Below are 21,587 nucleotides of genomic sequence, written 5' to 3' on the forward strand. Positions count from 1 at the left end.
ACGAGCCGAATAACATCGGTTCCTTAGATTTCTGAAGCGCTGGACGTATTCTGCCACGGTTTCTCCACGCTTCTGACGTATTTGAGCTAGATCGGCAATGCCGGCCTCGGAAGCTTCTGAGTGAAACTGCATGTGGAACTGTTCTTCCAACTGCTTCCAAGTCCGGATCGAGTCCGATGGCAACGAAGTGTACCACCCGAAAGCCGATCCCGTGAGGGACTGTGCGAAGAACCTCACGCGTAGTGGATCCGACGCTGAGGCCGTTCCTAGCTGTGCCAAATATCGGCTCACATGCTCGATGGAGCTGGAACCATCTGATCCACTGAATTTAGAGAAGTCAGGGAGCCGATATTTGGGTGGTAGCGGGACCAATTCGTACTCGTCGGGGTACGGCTTGGAATAGCCGATTGTCCTCCTTTTCGGCACCATGCCGAACTGGTCTCTCAGGATCGTGCTGATTTGATCCGCGGTGCTGGCTGCGGGAGTTGAACTCTGAAGATTCGCCGGGGTGGCATACTTAGCCAGCCATGCTTGCTTTTCCAGCTCTGAGCCAACTGCAGGAGCTGAGCTCTGGAGGTTCGTCGGGGTGGCATACTTAGCTAGCCACGTCTGCTTCTCAAGATCTGTCGCTGACGTTCCTCCTGCTTTTCCAGAAGTCCCTGATGTTGCGGCCTGGTTTGTGAGCGCCCAGTTACCGCAGTCTAGCACGTATGTGCACATGTACCCGTGAGGGATCTCCTTAGGCGCCTCATGCAAGAACTGGCAGTCACTAGGGTCACCACCGATCTTGTAGACGACGAATGCCGGTGAATTCGGCACCTCTGGTGCTGCCAACGCAAATGGCAGCGGTGGACGGGACTGGAGTGGCATCTCTCCTTGATGTGTCCCGAGAGCTGGTCCTGACGGAGAGTACTGGTGCCTCATGATCTCCTGGATCACCCGAAGAGCGACACGCTCCAAAGTGTTCACCAGGTTCTCAGAGTGGCGGTGCAGCGAGTGAGCCACCATGTAGTTGATCTCCTGACGCAGGGACCTGGTGCGCTCTTCTGACGGGGCAGACAGGTCTATTCCATCGAGCGCACCATCAGGCGAGAACCCTTACCACCTGATGCCATGTGAACGGGTCCTGTGAAAAGAGCCGATGAGAACGGCCTCGAGGATAGCTTTGACCTCGTCATACTTCTTCTTGAGCTCGTCGGTCAGATCCTCGTACGTGACTGGGGTGCCGTCCGCCATCTCAGATGTAGATGGCGATGTGGTTGATGTAGAAGATTGTCCCACCGGGCGTGCCAGAATGTGTTGCGGTCAGAAACCCACCGGCGGGCAGCGACGGGCAACACAGTAGAGCCGGGAACAACTTAGGGCTGCGGCTGGCCCTGGTCCCTCCGAGCGACGGCCCGCAAAGCCTCCGGCACGCACGTCCGATGCTGGTGCAAGGGCATGCCACCTGACCTATACCTGGTCAGGAAGGTGATGGAGATGCCTCGCTTAGTTTCCTGCATGGCATACACGTAAACATTAAATACGAGCCTCGATCGGCTCTCAGGTTGTCCTGTGAATCGGCTCAAGGAGCCGATCCACCCATGATTCGTACGAGGTGCACGAATATATGGTGGTCCTGCTTGATCAAGATAAAGCTAAAACGATCTACGACGATTTGGGGTTTTCACCGCATAATCGGATCATCCTACTCACGATTGGGCCTCGCGGCCACGCACGGTGATCGTAAGCCGATCCTAGATAGGGCCTAAAAACCAACACGAGGTTGATCCCCGGAACATCCTGTCTAGGGCTAGCAAACGACACCCTACGCGCCGCTGGATCCTCCAACCCTTTGTAAGGCCTAACTATTGCAGATATTAAACTAATCCTTGAAGAACAAGGAGCAACCGTAACGGATCGGATCTACTAAATAATGATCAAGCGGGGTGCCGCCCCTACACCTAAGATAGGTGTAAGGGCGGCTAGATGTATAAGGGTTGCACTACGACAGCATATGATACGAAGAACAATGCTAACCCTAACACATCTAAGATAACTACGTTGCTCGCCATAAAAAAGGCTTCAGTACGAGCAACGCATGAACAACGAAATAAGCTTATGCTGCCTAGATCGCAAGATGCGATCTAGGCAGCATGATGCTTACCGGAAGAAACCCTCGAGACGAAGGAGTTGGCGATGCGCCGAGATTGATTTGTGTTGAACGTTGGTTGTTGTTTATTTCATAAACCCTAGATACATATTTATAGTCCAGGGGACTTTCTAATTCAGGCGTGCACCTAACCGTGCACGGGTCAAACTCTATCTTTTAATCTAAGATGTGATCTACTATATTAAGATACACGGGCAATCTAGCTCAAACCCCTCGTGCAAGGCCGCTTCAGAGATCTTCTACGGGTGATCTTCCAAGCCCATCTCCCTTACGGCCCATCTCCCGATTTGGCCAAAATCTGGTGATAACAGCTTCATGGATGTAAATGAGTTAACTTGGATTTCCTACCCTTTGAATCCATAGGAAACTTTGTTCTAATGCACTATAATAATCAATCGAGTTTTTACACCAACAGGTCTGTCACTTACGTGTGGTGCCCATGCGTGAGGTCCCACACTTCAGTGAGCACAAGTCACGTGCAATAGGTACGCAAACTCCCAGCCATCTTCTTTGTCAAGAGAAGACGCATCATGATGCGTACTGGACGTCTCTGGGTCCTTCAGGATCCTTCGGTTGTCCCTCTCATAAAAAAAATAAAAAAATCTCTCTCATTCTCGGCCTCGCTCGACTCGCTCGCTCGCTCGCACCTCCTGCTCACTGACAAACCTTGCACAACAGTCAACATCATCACCCAAAAAAGGGGAGACACCATAATGCTCTCCCTTCTTCTCTCCTTCCGAGCGATCCCTCTTCCTCCGAGTTTCACTCGACGGGCAAACACACATGTGCTGCATAGTAATAATAAAAAGGTACTGTAGAAAAATCGATATACAAATCTATAATTAAATAGGTTAAACTAGGGTTTTGCCCAGTTCTATAGATCAAGGTTCAAAAAAAATCCAACTACGGGGTTCGAACAATACGATTCTAATCCAAGAATTTTTTCGACCTCATCCAAATGGCCTCAAACTATAGGGTTAGCATCAAGTGCAGTATGTGTGAAAATGTATGCACTATGTGTGCTATAACTTGTATGTCTTTCAAATTTGAACCAAATTTGAATAAGTTTGAAATATTTGAAAAGGGGCTTTTGGCTTAAACGTTTGAAACCAAAAAACCACTTCTGTTCTTGCATGCTTGACTTCATAAGACATAGTTTAGCTAGGGTTAGGGGGTAGATACATGATTTTCGTGGTTTGAATATGTCTAGACCTTGTTTATCAACATAATTGAATGCTTACTATATGACATAAGAAGACTATGTGCCTTGGTTTTTCATTTTTTGATTTTTTTTTAAATTATGCCCATTTGAATCTTGGTCAAATCCTAGGTTTGACCATGGTTTAAACAAGTTTAAATCATGAATATGAAAAATTAAGCATCTATCCTTCTTAGTCACTCCAAAATGTAGCTCTAGGGAGGGTTTTTGAAATTTCCATGTTTGAAACCAAAAACCACTTCTCTTCATGCATGCTTGACTTCATAAGACAGAGTTTAGGGTTAGGGGTAGATATATACATGATTTTCTGGTTTGAATATGTCTAGACCTTGTTTATCAACTTGAATGCTTACTATATATATGACATAAGAATGCTATGTCCTTTGGTTTTTCATTCTTTTGATTTTTTTCTGAATTTCTATGCCCATTTGAATCTTTTGGTCAAATCCTAGGTTTGGCCAAGATTTAAACAAGTTTAAAACATGAAAATGAAAAGGGAAGCTTGTATCCTTCTTGGTCACTCTAAAATGAAGATTTTGGGAGGTTTTTGAAATTTCCATGTTTGAAACCTAAAACCACTTCTCTTCATGCTAGACTTCATAAGACAGAGTTTAGGGGTTAGGGGGTAGATACTGGTTTGTCTAGTTTGAATATGTCTAGACCTTGTTTATCAACTTGAATGCTTACTACATGACATAAGAAGACTATATACTTTGGTTTTTCATTTTTCTGAATTTTTTAAATTTTCTACCCATTTGAATCTAGGTCAAATCCTAGGTGTTTGACCATGATTTAAACAAGTTTAAAACATGAATATGAAAAATTAAGCATCTATCCTTCTTAAGTCACTCCAAAATGTAACTCTTGGGAGTTTTTTTTTGAAATTTCCATGTTTGAAACCAAAAACCACTTCTCTTCATGCTAGACTTTCATAAAATCGACCGAGCTAGTTGAGGGTTAGGTGGTAGATACATGATTTGTCTGGTTTGAATATGTCCAAACCTTGTTTATCAACTTGAATGCTTACTATATGACATAAGAATGCTTACCATATGTTTGAATTTTAAAAGCATATAGTCTTCTTATGTCATATAGTAAGCATTCAAGTTCATAAACAATGTTTGGACATATTCAAACCAGACAAATCATGTATGTACCCCCTAACCCTAATCTCGGTCGATTTTATGAAAGTCAAGCATGCCGAGAAGTGGTTTTTGGTTTCAAACATGGAAATTTCAAAAACCCTCCCAAGAGTTACATTTTGCAGTGACTTAAGAAGGATAGATGCTTAATTTTTCATACTCATGTTTGAAACTTGTATAAATCATGGTCAAACCTAGGATTTGACCAAGATTCAAATGGACAGAAAATGAAAAAACAGCAAAATGAAAAACCAAAGTACATAGTCTTCTTATGTCATGTAGCTAGTAAGCATTCAATTTTATAAACAAGGTCTAGACATATTCAAACTAGACAAACCATGTATTTCCCCCCTAACCCCTAAACTCTGTCTTATGAAGGCTAGCATGAAGAGAAGTGGTTTTGGGTTTCAAACATGGAAATTTCAAAAACACTCCCAAAAACTTCATTTTAGAGTGACTAAGAAGGATACAAGCTTCCATTTTCATTTTCATGTTTTAAACTTGTTTAAATCTTGGTCCCAACCTAGGATTTGACCAAAACGTTCAAATGGGCATAAAAATTCAAAAAAAATCAAAATAATGAAAAACCTAGGATTTGACCAAGATTCAAATGGGCATAAAATTTTAAAAAATGAAAAAAATGAAAAACCAAGGCACGTAGTCTTCTTATGTCATATAGTAAGCATTCAATTAAGTTGATAAACAAGGTCTAGACATATTCAAACCAGGAAAATCATGTATCTACCCCTAGCCCTAGCTAAACTCTGTCTTATGAAGTCAAGCATGCATGAAGAGAAGTGGTTTTTGGTTTCAAACATGGAAAATTCAAAAACCTCCCAAAAGCTTCATTTTGGAGTGACTAAGAAGGATCTATAGGAAACTATGTACTAATACAGTATAATAATCACCCGAGTTATTAGAGCAACAAGTCTGTCACTTACGTGTGGTTCCCATGCGTGAGGTCCCACACTTCAGTGAGCACAAGTCACGTACGCTAGGTAAGCAAACTCCCAGCCATATTCTTTGTCAAGCGAGATGCATCAAGACTCTCTCTCTCTTTCCAATTATCCACCTCCATTGGCTGCCGGTTTTGGCAGGGTGTTTCTAGCTCAGCTCGGAGGCCATGGTGTGCAGGCTCTTTAGCCTTGGCGATTTGGTCGCGCCAAGTGGTTCGTGCCCGGCTGCGACGAGGATCAATCCAGACGGTGGCTGTTAAGGACCCGATCGCATTTCTTGCTTTCAGCCTGGGGTCTACCATGTAAATCTTAGGGATTTAGACGTAATTTCCTATTTATTTTGTGTCATGCTGTAAACTGCTCTCTGATGCGTATTGGAAATCTGGGTCCTTCAGGATCGTTCGGTTGTCCCTCCAACAAAAAAACATCTCTCTCATTCTCGGCCTCGCTCGCTCGCACCCTCTGCGCACTGACAACCCTGCACAACAGTCAAATCACCCGAAAAAATGTAGACACCATAAATAAGTGGGGCCCCGTGACTGCTCTCCCTTCGTCTCCTCCCGTGTGATCCCTCTTCCTCCGATTCCCGACCTTGCGGAAAATAAAAATGAAATGAAAGAGTTTCACTAGACGGGCAAACACATGTGCTGCCTAGTAATAATAATAAAATCGTAAAAAAAATCTACCTACAAATCTATTAATAAGTTAAACTAGGGTTCTGCACAGTACTACGGATCAATTTCAGAAAATGCAACTACGGGGTTCGATTTTGGCCTGCTAATATAAAATTAAATAATCTGAACTAGTATTCCTCTAAAAAATCATTTTGGTATGCATCGTTTGGTACTTTTGATAGCAAGAGTGCTTACTCCCTCCGTTAGCAAATAGTCTTCCTTTTCATGTTTATGAAGTCAAGCATGAAGAGAAGTGGTTTTGGGTTTCAAACATGGAAATTTCAAAAACCTCCCAAAAAACTTCATTCGAGTGACTAAGAAGGATACAAGCTTCCCTTTTCATTTTCATGTTTTAAACTTGTTTAAATTATCTTGGTCAAATCACATAGTCTTCTTATGTCATATAGTAAGCAAAGCACATAGTCTTCTTATGTCATATAGTAAGCATTAAAATTGATAAACAAGGTATAGACATATTCAAACTAGACAAATCATGTATCTACCCCTAACCACTAAATTCTATCTTATGAAGTCAAGCATGAAGAGAAGTCGTTTTGGGTTTCAAACATGTAAATTTCAAGAACATCCCAAAAGCTTCATTTTAGAGTGACTAAGAAGGATCCATGATTACCTTTTCATTTTCTTGTTTTAAACTTGTTTAAATATTGGTCAAACCTATGATTTGACCAAAAGATTCAAATGGGCATAACAATTCAGAAAAAATCAAGAGAATGAAAAAACAAAGGACATAGCATTCTTATGTCATATATATAGTAAGCATTCAAGTTGACAAACAAGGCCTATACATATTCAAACCAGAAAATCATGTATATATCTACCCCTAACTTAACCCTAATTAAACTTTGTCTTATGAAGTCAAGCATGCATGAAGAGAAGTGGTTTTGGTCTCAAACATGGAAATTTCAAAAACCCTCCCAAGAGTTTTGGAGTGAATAAGAAGGATAGATGCTTAATTTTTCATATTCATGATTTAAACTTGTTCAAATCTTGGCCAAACCTAGAATTTGACCAAGATTCAAATGGGCATAAAAATTCAAAAAATCAAAAAAAATATGAAAAACCAAGGTATTATTATGTCATATATATAGTAATCAAAAACAAGGTCTCTAGACATATTCAAAACATACAAATCATGTATCTACCACCTAACCCTAAACTCTGTCTTATGAACTCAAGCATGAAGAGAAGTGGTTTTGGGTTTCAAACATGGAAATTTCAAAAACCTCCCAAAAACTTCATTTTAGAGTGACTAAGAAGGATAGAAGCTTCCCTTTTCATTTTCATGTTTTAAACTTGTTTAAATCTGGGTCAAACCTAGGATTTGACCAAAAGATTCAAATGGGCATAAAAATTCAGAAAAAAATCAAAAGAATGAAAAACAAAGGACATAGCATTCTTATGTCATATATATAGTAAGCATTATTCAAGTTGATAAACAAGGTCTAGACATATTCAAACCATAAAATCATGTATATATCTACCCCTAACCCTAAACTCTGTCTTATGAAGGAAAGCATGCAGGAAGAGAAGTTGTTTTTGGTTTCAAACATGGAAATTTCAAAAACCCTCCCAACAAGAGCTACATTTTAGAGTGACTGAGAAGCATACATGCTCACTTTTTCATATTCATATTTAAACTTATTCAAATCTTGGTGAAACCTAGGATTTGACCAAGATTCAAATGGGTATAAAAATTCAAATACTGGTTTGTCTAGTTTGAATATGTCTAGACCTTGTTTATCAACTTGAATGCTTACTACATGACATAAGAAGACTATATAATTTGGTTTTTATTTTTCTGATTTTTTTAAATTTTCTACCCATTTGAATCTTGGTCAAATCCTAGGTGTCTGACCATGATTTAAACAAGTTTAAAACATGAATATGAAAAATTAAGCATCTATCCTTCTTAAGTCACTCCAAAATGTAACTCTTGGGAGGTTTTTTGAAATTTCCATGTTGCAACAAAAAACCACTTCTCTTCATGCTAGACTTTCATAAAATTGACCGAGTTTAGGGTTAGGTGGTAGATACATGATTTGTCTTGTTTGAATATGTCCAAACCTTGTTTATCAACTTGAATGCTTACTATATGACATAAGAATGCTTACCATATGTTTGAATTTTAAAAGCATATAGTCTTCTTATATAATATAGTAAGCATTCAAGTTGATAAACAATGTTTGGACGTATTCAAACCAGACAAATCATGTATCTACGCCCTAACCCTAATCTCGGTCGATTTTATGAGAGTCAAGCATGAAGAGAAGTGGTTTTTGGTTTCAAACATGGAAATTTCAAAAACCCTCCCAAGAGTTACATTTTGGAGTGACTTAAGAATGATAGATGCTTAATTTTTCATATTCATGTTTTAAACTTGTTTAAATCATGGTCAAACCTAGGATTTGACCAAGATTCAAATGGGCAGAAAATTTAAAAAAATAGAAAATGAAAAACCAAAGTACATAGTCTTCTTATTATGTCATGTAGCTAGTAAGCATTCAATTTGATAAACAAGGTCTAGACATATTCAAACTAGACAAACCATGTATCTACCCCCTAACCCCTAAACTCTGTCTTATGAAGTCTAGCATGAAGAGAAGTGGTTTTGGGTTCCAAACATGGAAATTTCAAAAACCTCCCAAAAAACTTCCATTTTCGAGTGACTAAGAAGGATACAAGCTTCCCTTTTCATTTTCATGTTTTAAACTTATTTAAATTATCTTGGTCAAATCACATAGTCTTCTTATGTCATATAGTAAGCAAAGCACGTAGTCTTCTTATGTCATATAGTAAGCATTAAAATTGATAAACAATGTCTAGACATATTCAAACTAGACAAATCATGTATCTACCCCTAACCCCTAAATTATGTCTTATGAAGTCAAGCATGAAAAGAAGTCGTTTTGGGTTTCAAACATGGAAATTTCAAGAACATCCCAAAAGCTTCATTTTAGAGTGACTAAGAAGGATCCATGATTACCTTTTCATTTTCTTGTTTTAAACTTGTTTAAATATTGGTCAAACCTAGGATTTGACCAAAAGATTCAAATGGGCATAAAAAATCAGAAAAAAAATCAAGAGAATGAAAAAACAAAGGACATAGCATTCTTATGTCATATATATAGTAAGCATTCAAGTTGATAAACAAGGTCTAGACATATTCAAACCAGATAATCATGTATATATCTAACCCTAACCCTAAACTCTGTCTTATGAAGTCAAGCATGCATGAAGAGAAGTGTTTTTGGTTTCAAACATGGAAATTTCAAAAACCCTCCCAAGAGTTTTGGAGTGACTAAGAAGGATAGATGCTTAATTTTTCATATTCATGATTTAAACTTGTTCAAATCTTGATCAAACCTAGAATTTGACAAAGATTCAAATGGGCATAACAATTCAAAAAAATCAAAAAAAAGAAAAACCAAGGTCTTATTATGTCATATAGTAAGCATTCAATTAAGTTGATAAACAAGGTCTAGACATATTCAAACCAGGAAAATCATGTATCTACCCCTAATCCTAAACTCTGTCTCATGAAGTCAAGCACGCATGAAGATATGTGGTTTTTTGGTTTCAAACATGGAAATTTCAAAAACCCTCCCAAGAGCTACATTTTGGAGTGACTAAGAAGGATAGATGCTTAATTTTTCAGATTCATGATTTAAACTGGGGTGCTTATTATATTGTATAAGTACAAAGTTTCCTATGGTTCCAAGGGTAGGGAAGCCAAGTTAACTCATTTACATGATAGTATTTTTTCCATGAAGCCAAGTTAACTCATCTATCAATTGGTACATTTTGGTTATATTCAAAATTTTACTTGAAACTTGTTGGTCATGCCATTCTACTACTTGGCTAACACATTTTTCAGCTCGGGAAGGTAGGGGAAGGGGGCATGCATGATGCTACCCTGAATTTGTGGGACCCCAAAAACTTGCAAATACGAGCGATGCATCCAAAAGAAACACTCGTCCCCTCCCCGCATGATTTTGCCCTACCTAAATTTGAAGTCAAGCCAAAGGTGGTTCAAAAAAGGCAATCAAAAGGCATGGATTGTTCATCATTTTCTACATAGCTAGGGAAAATACCATACTGCCATACTAGTGTTTTAGAAAATAGCCCTTCAAATAGTTTGGCAACATGTTTATCAACTTTAATGCTTACTATGTGACATAAGAAAACTATTTGATTTGGTTTTTCATTTTTCTATTTTTTTTATTTTTATGCCCATTTGAATCTTGGTCAAATCCTTGGTTTGACCAAGATTTAGACAAGTTTAACACGTGAAAACGAATAAGTAAGCATGGATGCTTCTTAGTCACTCCAAAATGTACCAACTGATAGATATGTTAACTTTGCTTCATGGATGTAAATGAGTTAACTTGGATTTCCTATCCTTTGAATCCATAGGAAACTTTGTTCTAATGCACTATAATAATCAATCGAGTTTTTACACCAACAGGTCTGTCACTTACGTGTGGTGCCCATGCGTGAGGTCCCACACTTCAGTGAGCACAAGTCACATGCAATAGGTACGCAAACTCCCAGCCATCTTCTTTGTCAAGAGAAGATGCATCAGGATGCGTACTGGACGTCTCTGGGTCCTTCAGGATCCTTCGGTTGTCCCTCTCATAAAAAAAATAAAAAAATCTCTCTCATTCTCGGCCTCGCTCGACTCGCTCGCTCGCACCTCCTGCTCACTGACAAACCCTGCACAACAGTCAACATCATCACCCGAAAAAGGGGAGACACCATAATGCTCTCCCTTCTTCTCTCCTTCCGAGCGATCCCTCTTCCTCCGAGTTTCACTCGACGGGCAAACACACATGTGCTGCATAGTAATAATAAAAAGGTACTGTAGAAAAATCGATATACGAATCTATAATTAAATAGGTTAAACTAGGGTTTTGCCCAGTTCTATAGATCAAGGTTCAAAAAAAATCCAACTACGGGGTACGAACAACACGATTCTAATCCAAGAATTTTTTCGACCTCATCCAAATGGCCTCAAACTATAGGGTTAGCATCAAGTGCAGTATGTGTGAAAATGTATGCACTATGTGTGCTATAACTTGTATGTCTTTCAAATTTGAACCAAATTTGAATAAGTTTGAAATATTTGAAAAGGGGCTTTTGGCTTAAACGTTTGAAACCAAAAACCACTTCTCTTCATGCATGCTTGACTTCATAAGACATAGTTTAGCTAGGGTTAGGGGGTAGATACATGATTTTCCTGGTTTGAATATGTCTAGACCTTGTTTATCAACTTAATTGAATGCTTACTATATGACATAAGAAGACTATGTGCCTTGGTTTTTCATTTTTTGATTTTTTTAAATTATGCCCATTTGAATCTTGGTCAAATCCTACGTTTGACCATGGTTTAAACAAGTTTAAATCATGAATATGAAAAATTAAGCATCTATCCTTCTTAGTCACTCCAAAATGTAGCTCTAGGGAGGGTTTTTGAAATTTCCATGTTTGAAACCAAAAACCACTTCTCTTCATGCATGCTTGACTTCATAAGACAGAGTTTAGGGTTAGGGGTAGATATATACATGATTTTCTGGTTTGAATATGTCTAGACCTTGTTTATCAACTTGAATGCTTAATATATATATGACATAAGAATGTAATGTCCTTTGGTTTTTCATTCTTTTGATTTTTTCTGAATTTCTATGCCCATTTGAATCTTTTGGTCAAATCCTAGGTTTGGCCAAGATTTAAACAAGTTTAAAACATGAAAATGAAAAGGGAAGCTTGTATCCTTCTTAGTCACTCTAAAATGAAGATTTTGGGAGGTTTTTGAAATTTCCATGTTTGAAACCCAAAACCACTTCTCTTCATGCTAGACTTCATAAGACAGAGTTTAGGGGTTAGGGGGTAGATACTGGTTTTTCTAGTTTGAATATGTCTAGACCTTGTTTATCAACTTGAATGCTTACGACATAAGAAGACTATATACTTTGGTTTTTCATTTTTCTGATTTTTTTAAATTTTCTACCCATTTGAATCTAGGTCAAATCCTAGGTGTTTGACCATGATTTAAACAAGTTTAAAACATGAATATGAAAAATTAAGCATCTATCCTTCTTAAGTCACTCCAAAATGTAACCCTTGGGAGTTTTTTTGAAATTTCCATGTTTGAAACCAAAAACCACTTCTCTTCATGCTAGACTTTCATAAAATCGACCGAGCTAGTTGAGGGTTAGGTGGTAGATACATGATTTGTCTGGTTTGAATATGTCCAAACCTTGTTTATCAACTTGAATGCTTACTATATGACATAAGAATGCTTACCATATGTTTGAATTTTAAAAGAATATATTCTTCTTATGTCATATAGTAAGCATTCAAGTTCATAAACAATGTTTGGACATATTCAAACCAGACAAATCATGTATCTACCCCCTAACCCTAATCTCGGTCGATTTTATGAAAGTCAAGCATGCATGAAGAGAAGTGGTTTTTGGTTTCAAACATGGAAATTTCAAAAACCCTCCCAAGAGTTACATTTTGGAGTTACTTAAGAAGGATAGATGCTTAATTTTTCATATTCATGTTTTAAACTTGTATAAATCATGGTCAAACCTACTATTTAACCAAGATTCAAATGGACAGAAAATGAAAAAACAGCAAAATGAAAAACCAAAGTACATAGTCTTCTTATGTCATGTAGCTAGTAAGCATTCAATTTGATAAACAAGGTCTAGACATATTCAAACTAGACAAACCATGTATCTACCCCCTAACCCCTAAACTCTATCTTATGAAGTCTAGCATGAAGAGAAGTGGTTTTGGGTTTCAAACATGGAAATTTCAAAACCTCCCAAAAACTTCATTTTCGAGTGACTAAGAAGGATACAAGCTTCCCTTTTCATTTTCATGTTTTAAACTTGTTTAAATTATCTTGGTCAAATCACATAGTCTTCTTATGTCATATAGTAAGCAAAGCACATATAGTCTTCTTATGTCATATAGTAAGCATTAAAATTGATAAACAAGGTCTAGACATATTCAAACTAGACAAATCATGTATCTACCCCTAACCGCTAAATTCTGTCTTATGAAGTCAAGCATGAAGAGAAGTCGTTTTGGGTTTCAAACATGTAAATTTCAAGAACATCCCAAAAGCTTCATTTTAGAGTGACTAAGAAGGATCCATGATTACCTTTTCATTTTCTTGTTTTAAACTTGTTTAAATATTGGTCAAACCTATGATTTGACCAAAAGATTCAAATGGGCATAACAATTCAGAAAAATCAAGAGAATGAAAAAACAAAGGACATAGCATTCTTATGTCATATATATAGTAAGCATTCAAGTTGATAAACAAGGCCTATACATATTCAAACCAGAAAATCATGTATATATCTACCCCTAACTTAACCCTAATTAAACTCTGTCTTATGAAGTCAAGCATGCATGAAGAGAAGTGGTTTTGGTCTCAAACATGGAAATTTCAAAAACCCTCCCAAGAGTTTTGGAGTGACTAAGAAGGATAGATGCTTAATTTTTCATATTCATGATTTAAACTTGTTCAAATCTTGGCCAAACCTAGAATTTGACCAAGATTCAAATGGGCATAAAAATTCAAAAAATAAAAAAAAATATGAAAAACCAAGGTCTTATTATGTCATATATATAGTAATCATAAACAAGGTCTCTAGACATATCCAAAACATACAAATCATGTATCTACCACCTAACCCTAATCTCTGTCTTATGAACTCAAGCATGAAGAGAAGTGGTTTTGGGTTTCAAACATGGAAATTTCAAAAACCTCCCAAAAACTTCATTTTAGAGTGACTAAAAAGGATACAAGCTTCCCTTTTCATTTTCATGTTTTAAACTTGTTTAAATCTGGGTCAAACCTAGGATTTGACCAAAAGATTCAAATGGGCATAAAAATTCAGAAAAAAATCAAAAGAATGAAAAACAAAGGACATAGCATTCTTATGTCATATATATAGTAAGCATTATTCAAGTTGATAAACAAGGTCTAGACATATTCAAACCATAAAATCATGTATATATCTACCCCTAACCCTAAACTCTGTCTTATGAAGGCAAGCATGCAGGAAGAGAAGTTGTTTTTGGTTTCAAACATGGAAATTCAAAAACCTCCCACGAGCTTCATTTTGGAGTGACTAATTAAGAAGGATACATGCTTACTTTTTCATATCCATGTTTTAAACGTGTTTAACTCTTGGTCAAATTAACCTAGGATTTGACCAAAATTCAAATGGGCATAAAAATAAAAAAAAATGAAAAATGAAAAACCAAAGCACATAGTCTTCTTATGTTATACATTAAGCATTCAAGTTGATAAACGTACAAAGGTCGATCTAGACAAATTCAAACCAGAAAAATCATGTATGTACCCCCTAACCGTAAACTCTGTCTTAATTAATTATGAAGTCAAGCATGAAGAGAAGTGGTATTGGGTTTCAAACATGTAAATTCCAAAAACATCCCGACCACGAGCTTCATTTTGGAGTGACTAAGAATGATCGATTTTACTTAGGTATGTAGTATTGTACATCACAAATGTGAAATGAAACAGATGATGTCAATATCTATAAACCCTAAACCCTAATTATATTAAACCCTAGACCCTAACACAAAACCTTGTATATAAACCATAAACCTATATATCACTACCAAAAAATGAGTCATGCGATTCAAATATTTGGCATTGTTTTCTCGTAGCATGCAATGCTCCCACACACACTTCTGGGTAAGCGAGGCCTCAAACACATGGTGCAAAAAAATATGCAGGGTTCTTGTCTTAAAAATAGAAGTGTATATATGCCATGTTTATTTGGTATTATCCATAGAGGTATTATGAACCACAAATGATATGACTATGCATGCTTTGTTTCGATCTTTTCTATCCCTTATAATATAGCCACCTCTTGTTGATCATAGTCATGAGAGGACCATTCCTATTTTTTTCGCCGCTAAAGGGTAAAGTACATCCCTGGGGGCAGCGATTCTTGCTGCAGGCCACTAAACATGCATCAACTATGAGCAAAGAAGTTGATGTGCGACCTAGGTGACTGTGCGGACCCCACATGTTAACCAAAGAAACAAACATGTCAATACGGAACTAATGTACATACGACAACTCCTATATGATATGTGTACGATTGAGCATCTGGAGGTGTGCTGCCACCTGCTTCCTCACACGTTGGGTTTGATCTTGTGTTGCGTACACGGATCGGACTGAAATTGTCGTGTGCATAGCAAGGTTCATGTCAATAAGGCTGAGTGCCTGAGTTTGGCATCTAAGTCTAGGCAACAAATACTTTTGGGTTCCAACGGCCATCTACATGGTATTTGCTATAGGCCTACTTGCTCAGGCTGTCGAAGCCCAATAACTAGAAATGGGCTTTTCTGCTCATGCAATTTCGGCCCTTTTCTAATGAACCATAGATCCTATGATGGCAAAAAACAAAAACACGGAGATTCTGCATAAAAGTTGTTTTTATTTATTTAGAATTATCCGGTTGCAATTTTTGAAACTGCTCATGGCCAATATGAAAATCCTTGATCGCTCCATACCCACACGGATCACGGTATTTTTAAAAAATTCATAAAGTGGATTTGAAATTTAAAACATATCCTAATAATTCCATGATTTATTCTATTAACTTGCAAGATCTTGGAGCGAAAGAGCTTGTATTAGACTGCAAAAATAATACAGAAAAACCTGTCATTAACAAGAAATGAAGGTTTATCGTCCAAAGAGGATGCCATGTGGGACCCATGAGCCAGCAGCGTCCTCAACATTTCAAAGGCGGTAGGAGATCCAAAAAAAAGGCAAGTATCTCGAAAATAGGGGTCAAAAATAAATCATAGAAAGGAATCATTTATAGTTCAGAGTGGCTGACATGTGGGACAGATTCTGCCAAAGAGATCCTCATCATTTCAAAGTCGGCAGAGGATCAAAAGAAAAAAAAGGCAAATAGCCAGAAATTAGGGGTCGAAAGTAAATCCAACAAAGGAAACTTTTATTATTCATAGAAGAAGACATGTGGGACCGACCTACCAGCATCGTCCTCATCGTTTTAAAGGCCGCAGGGGATCAAAAGAAAAAGGCAAATAGCCAGAAATTAGGGGTAAAAAATAAATCCAACAAAGGAAAGGTTTATTGTTCATAGAGGCTGACCTGTGGGACCCATGAGCCAGCAGCCTTCAATTTCAAAGGCGGCATAGGATCGAAAGAAAAAGGCAAGTGACCAAAAATCAGGGGGGAAAAAATCCAAGAAAAGAAACTTTATTGTACATAGAAGATGACATGCGGGTCCCATGAGCCAGCACCTTACTCCACGTTTCAGAGGTGGCATGAGATCGAAAGAAAAAGGAAAGTGACCAAATATCAGGAGCAAAAAATAATCCAAGAAAAGAAACTTTTAATGTACATAGAGGATGACATATGGGCCCCATGTTGTAGCAGCGGTCTGAACGTTTCAAAGACGGCATGAGATCGAAAGAAAAAGGCAAGTGACCAAATATGAGGAGCCAAAAATAATCCAAGAAAAGAAACTTTCATTGCACATAGAGGATGACATATGGGTCCCATGTTGTAGCAGCGGTCTGAACGTTTCAAAGACGGCATGAGAACGAAAGAAAAATGCAAGTGACCAAATATTAGGAGCCAAAAATAATCCAAGAAAAGAAAATTTATTGTACATAGTTAATGACATGCGGGTCCCATGAGCCAGCAGCTTACTCAACGTTTGAGAGGCGGCATGAGATTGAAAGAAAAAGGCAAGTCACCAAATATCAGGAGCCAAAAATAATCCAAAAAAAGAAACTTTTATTGTACATAGAGTATGACATGCGGGTCCCATTAGGAAGCAGCATCCTCAACGTTTCCAAGGCGGCATGGGATCAAAAGAAAAAGGAAATAGCCAAAAAGCAGAGGGTGAAAAAATCGAAGAAAAGAAACTTTTATTGTTCATAGTGGATGACATGTGGGACCCGTGAGGCAAAGCAAAGATCCTCAACGTTTCCAAGGCAAACAGGGGATCGAAAGAAAAAGGAAATAGCCAAAAATCAGAGGGTGAAAATAATCCAAGAAAAGAAAATTTTATTTTACATTGAGGATGACATGTGGGTCCTATTTTGCAGCAGCGGTCTCAATGTTTCAAATACGGCTTGAGAGTTGAGATCAAAAGAAAAAGAAAGTAGCCACGAAAAGAAAGTTGATTGTACATAGAGGATAACATGCGGGTCGCATTTTGCAGCAGCTTACTCGACGTTTCCAAGGCGGCAAGGGATCAAAAGAAAAAGGAAATAGCAAAAAATCAGAGGGTGAAAAAAACCCAAGAAAATGAACTTTTATAGTACATAGAGGATGACATGCGGGTCCCATGAGCCTGCAGGTTCCTCAACGTTTCAAACATGGCATGAGATCGAAAGAAAAAGACAAGTGACAAAATATCAGGGGCCAAAAATAATAATCCAAGAAAAGTAATTTTTATTGTACATAGAGGATGACATGCGGGTCCCATTTTGCAGGAGCGGTCTGAATGTTTCAAAGACGGCATGAGATCAAAAGAAAAATGCAAGTGACCAAATATCAGGAGCCAAAAATAATCCAAGAAAAAAATTTATTGTACATAGAGGATGACATGCGGGTCCTATTTTGCAGCAGCGTTCTCAACGTTTCCAAAAAAAAGGAAGTAGCCAGAAATCATGGGCTCAAAAAAATCCAAGAAAAGAAAGATTTCAATTGGGCTGCATCTGGCCGTCTGGGCTTTCGAACTATCCTGCTGGACGCTTTTGGACTCGTACAATTTGAGCCCACTCCAAAACAGGAAAGTCCTATGCTTCGCGAAAACAAAAAACAAGGAGATTCAACATATAAGTTTGTTTATTTAAAAGTAAAGATTTATTTTTTTCTGTTTGCAATAGCTCAGAGCAAAATACACTGTTTATTGTCTGCAAAATAATCAAGATATCACATGTTTCTTGTACGGGGAGGCTGACATCGGGTACCCATGAGCCAGCTGCGTCGTCAACGTTTTTAAAGACGGCAGAGGATCGGAAAAAAAATCAGTTGGTAAAAAAATCCAAAAAAAGAAACATTTATCGTTCTGAGAGGATGACATGCGGGACCCATGAGGCAGCAGCATTCTCAACGTTTCCAAGGCGACACAGGATTTTAAAAAAGGCGAAATAGCCAGAAATTAGAGGTCAAAATAACTCCAAGAAAGGAAAGGTTTATTGTTCATAGAGGCTGACATGTGGGACCCATGAGCCAGCAGAATCCTCAACGTTTCAAAGGCGGCAGGGGATCAAAAGAAAAAGGAAGTAGCCAAAAATTAGGGGTAAAAAATAATTCCAAGAAAGGAAACTTTTATTGTTCGTAGATGATGACATGCGGGACCCATGAGCCAGTAGCTTACTCAACGTTTCAAAGGCGGCATGAGATCGAAAGCAAAAGGCAAGTGACAAAATATCAGGAGCCAAAGATAATCCAAGAAAAGAAACTTTATTGTGCATAGAGGATGACATGCGGGTCCCATTTAGCAGCAGCGGTCTCAACGTTTCAAATGCGGCTTGAGATCAAAAGAAAAAAAAAGTTGATTGTACATAGAGGATGACATGCGGGTCCCATGAGTCAGCAGCTTACTCAACGTTTCCAAGGCGGTAGGGGATCAAAAGAAAAAGGCAAGTGACCAAAAATGAGGGTGAAAAATAATCCAAGAAAAGAAACTTTTATTGTACATGAAGAATTGCATGCGGGTCCCATTTTGCAGCAGCGGTCCCAACGTTTCAAATGCGGCTTGAGATCAAAAGAAAAAGAAAGTAGCCAGAAATTAGGGGGTTAAAAAAACTCCAAGAAAAGAAAGTTGATGGACATAGAGGATGACATGCGGGTCCCATGAGCCAGCAGATTAGTCAACGTTTCCAAGGCGGCAGGGGATCAAAAGAAAAAAGAAATAGCCAAAAATCAGAGGGTGAAAAAAATCCAAGAAAAGAAATTTTATAGTACATAGAGGATGACATGCGGGACCCATTTTGCAGCAGCTGTCCCAACGTTTCAAATGCGGCTTGAGATCAAAAGAAAAAAAAGTAGCCAGAAATTAGGGGGTAAAAAAACTCCAAGAAAGGAAAGCTTTATCGTTCATACAGGCTGACATGTGGGACCTATGAGGCAGCATAGTCCTCAACTTTCAAAGGCGGCAGGGGATCAAAAGAAATAGGAAATAGCCAAAAATCAGAGGGTGAAAAAAAACCAAGAAAATGAACTTTTGTAGTACATAGAGGATGACATGCGGGTCCCATGAGCCAGCAGGTTCCTCAACGTTTCAAACGTGGCATGAGATCGAAAGAAATAGGCAAGTGACCAAATATCAGGATCCAAAAATAATTCAAGAAAAGAAACTTGATTTTACATAGAGAATGACATGCGGGTCCCATTTAAGGAGCAGCGGTATCACCGTTTGAGAGGCGGCAGGGGATCGAAAGAAAAAGGCAAGTAACCAAATATGAGGTGCCAAAAAAAATCCAAGAAAAGAAAGTTTTATTGTACATAGAGGATGACATGCGGGTCCCATGAGCCTGCAGGTTCCTCAACGTTTCAAACGTGGCATGAGATCGCAAAAAAAGGCAACTGACCAAATATCACGAGCCATGTGAGAAACTTTTAAAGTTCATAGAGGATGAGATGTGGGACCGACCTGCCAACAGCGTCCTCATCGTTTCAAAGGGGGCAGGAGATCAAAAGAAAAAGGCAAATAGCCAGAAATTAGGGGTATGTTGCCTGCCAAAACTCACCGGCGAGCAGTGGTTAAGCAACACGAAGAGCCGGGAGACTCCCACGACCGCTTAGTGGGCCCTGGCGCCTCGCGTCGTCCCGCAAAGTCCCAGCACACGTCCTGGCGGTTGCAAGGGCGTGCCACCTGACCTATACCTGATTAGGAAGGTGTTGGATTGCTTCGACTAGTCCCCTGCATGGTAGACACGTAAACATTAAATACGAGCCCGATCGGCTCTCAGGTTGCCCTGTGGATCGGCTCAAAGAGCCGATCACCCCATGGTTCACGTTGGATTTACGATGACATGGGGCTCCTGCTTGATCAAAACAAAGCTAAACCAATCTACGACAGTTTAGGGTTTTCATCGCATAATCGGAACATCCTACGCGTAGTTGGGCCTAGCAGATACGGAAGATGATGGAAACTATCCCTAAAAGAGGCCTAAAAACCAACGTTAAGTCAATTCCCGGAACATCCCTTATAGGAACGGTAAAACAACACCTCACGCACTACCGGATCATCCAACCCCAGCATAAGGCCTAATCATGCAGATATTAAACTAATCCTTGAGACAAGGAGCAACTATAACAGATTGGATCTACTAAGTAATGAACAAGCAAGGTGCTGCCCTTACACCTATTCAGGTGTAAGGACAACTAGATATCGAGGGACGGCATTGCTAAGCAAATATGCATAAGAAAAGCATCAATGCAAGCCCCAAGACATCTACGATAAATAGTGCTACTCGCCATCAACAACGCTTCAGCACGAGTAACACAAGGTAATCAAATAAACGTGTACTACCTAGATCGCAAGATGCGATCTAGGCAGCATGATGCTTACCCGGAAGAAACCCTCGAAATAAGGGGTGGCGATGTGCCTGGTTTGTGTTTGTTGTGAACGTGATTGTCCTCCTTTCTCAATAACCCTAGATACATATTTATAGTTCGTAGACTGTCTAACGTGGGCATAAACCCAACCGTGTACGAGCTAGACTCTGTTTCTTAATCCTAACCGACACGTACACTACTATTATTTACAGATTCACGGGCACGTTGGCCCAAATTCTAGCCCCAGGACCGATTTAGAAACTCCTCTTAGATGTAAATCTTCCAAGCCCATCTTCATCACGGCCCAACTCCAATGCGGTCAAATTCTGGCGATAACACATGCCCCCCTGGTTTTGGCAATAGTAATTCCAAAACCACTCTGTTTTTCCCTTTCTTCGTCGTGTCAAATCGGGGCAGAACAGGACCGCCACGGTATCCCTTCATCATGATACCTTGCCTTCTCAACTTATCCGCATGATTTGACGGTTTTGGCACCACCTCTTCGGGAACCGCTGCAGCATTGAATCATCTCCACTATATCGCCTCTATTTTAACCGCATCCTGCAGTTCACTTCTTCATCCCCTTCACATTAGCACTCCAAAAGCCCTCCTCTGCCACCATGTCTTCTTCCTCCTCTGCCTCATCGGGTCTTTCCGTCCAGTCCTCCCCCTCCCGCGAGCCGACGCCGGAGTGGGACCCGCAGGAGGCCCACGAGGCCATCATCCGCCGTGCCATAGAAGACGGGGACGAGTCCAGCCATGACTTCTCCGTCTGGTCTGAGGACGACAAGTCCTCGACCGACGGGGAAAGTGAC

Source organism: Lolium perenne, chromosome 1 (assembly GCF_019359855.2).
Source record: "Lolium perenne isolate Kyuss_39 chromosome 1, Kyuss_2.0, whole genome shotgun sequence".
NCBI classification, from domain to species: domain Eukaryota; kingdom Viridiplantae; phylum Streptophyta; class Magnoliopsida; order Poales; family Poaceae; genus Lolium; species Lolium perenne.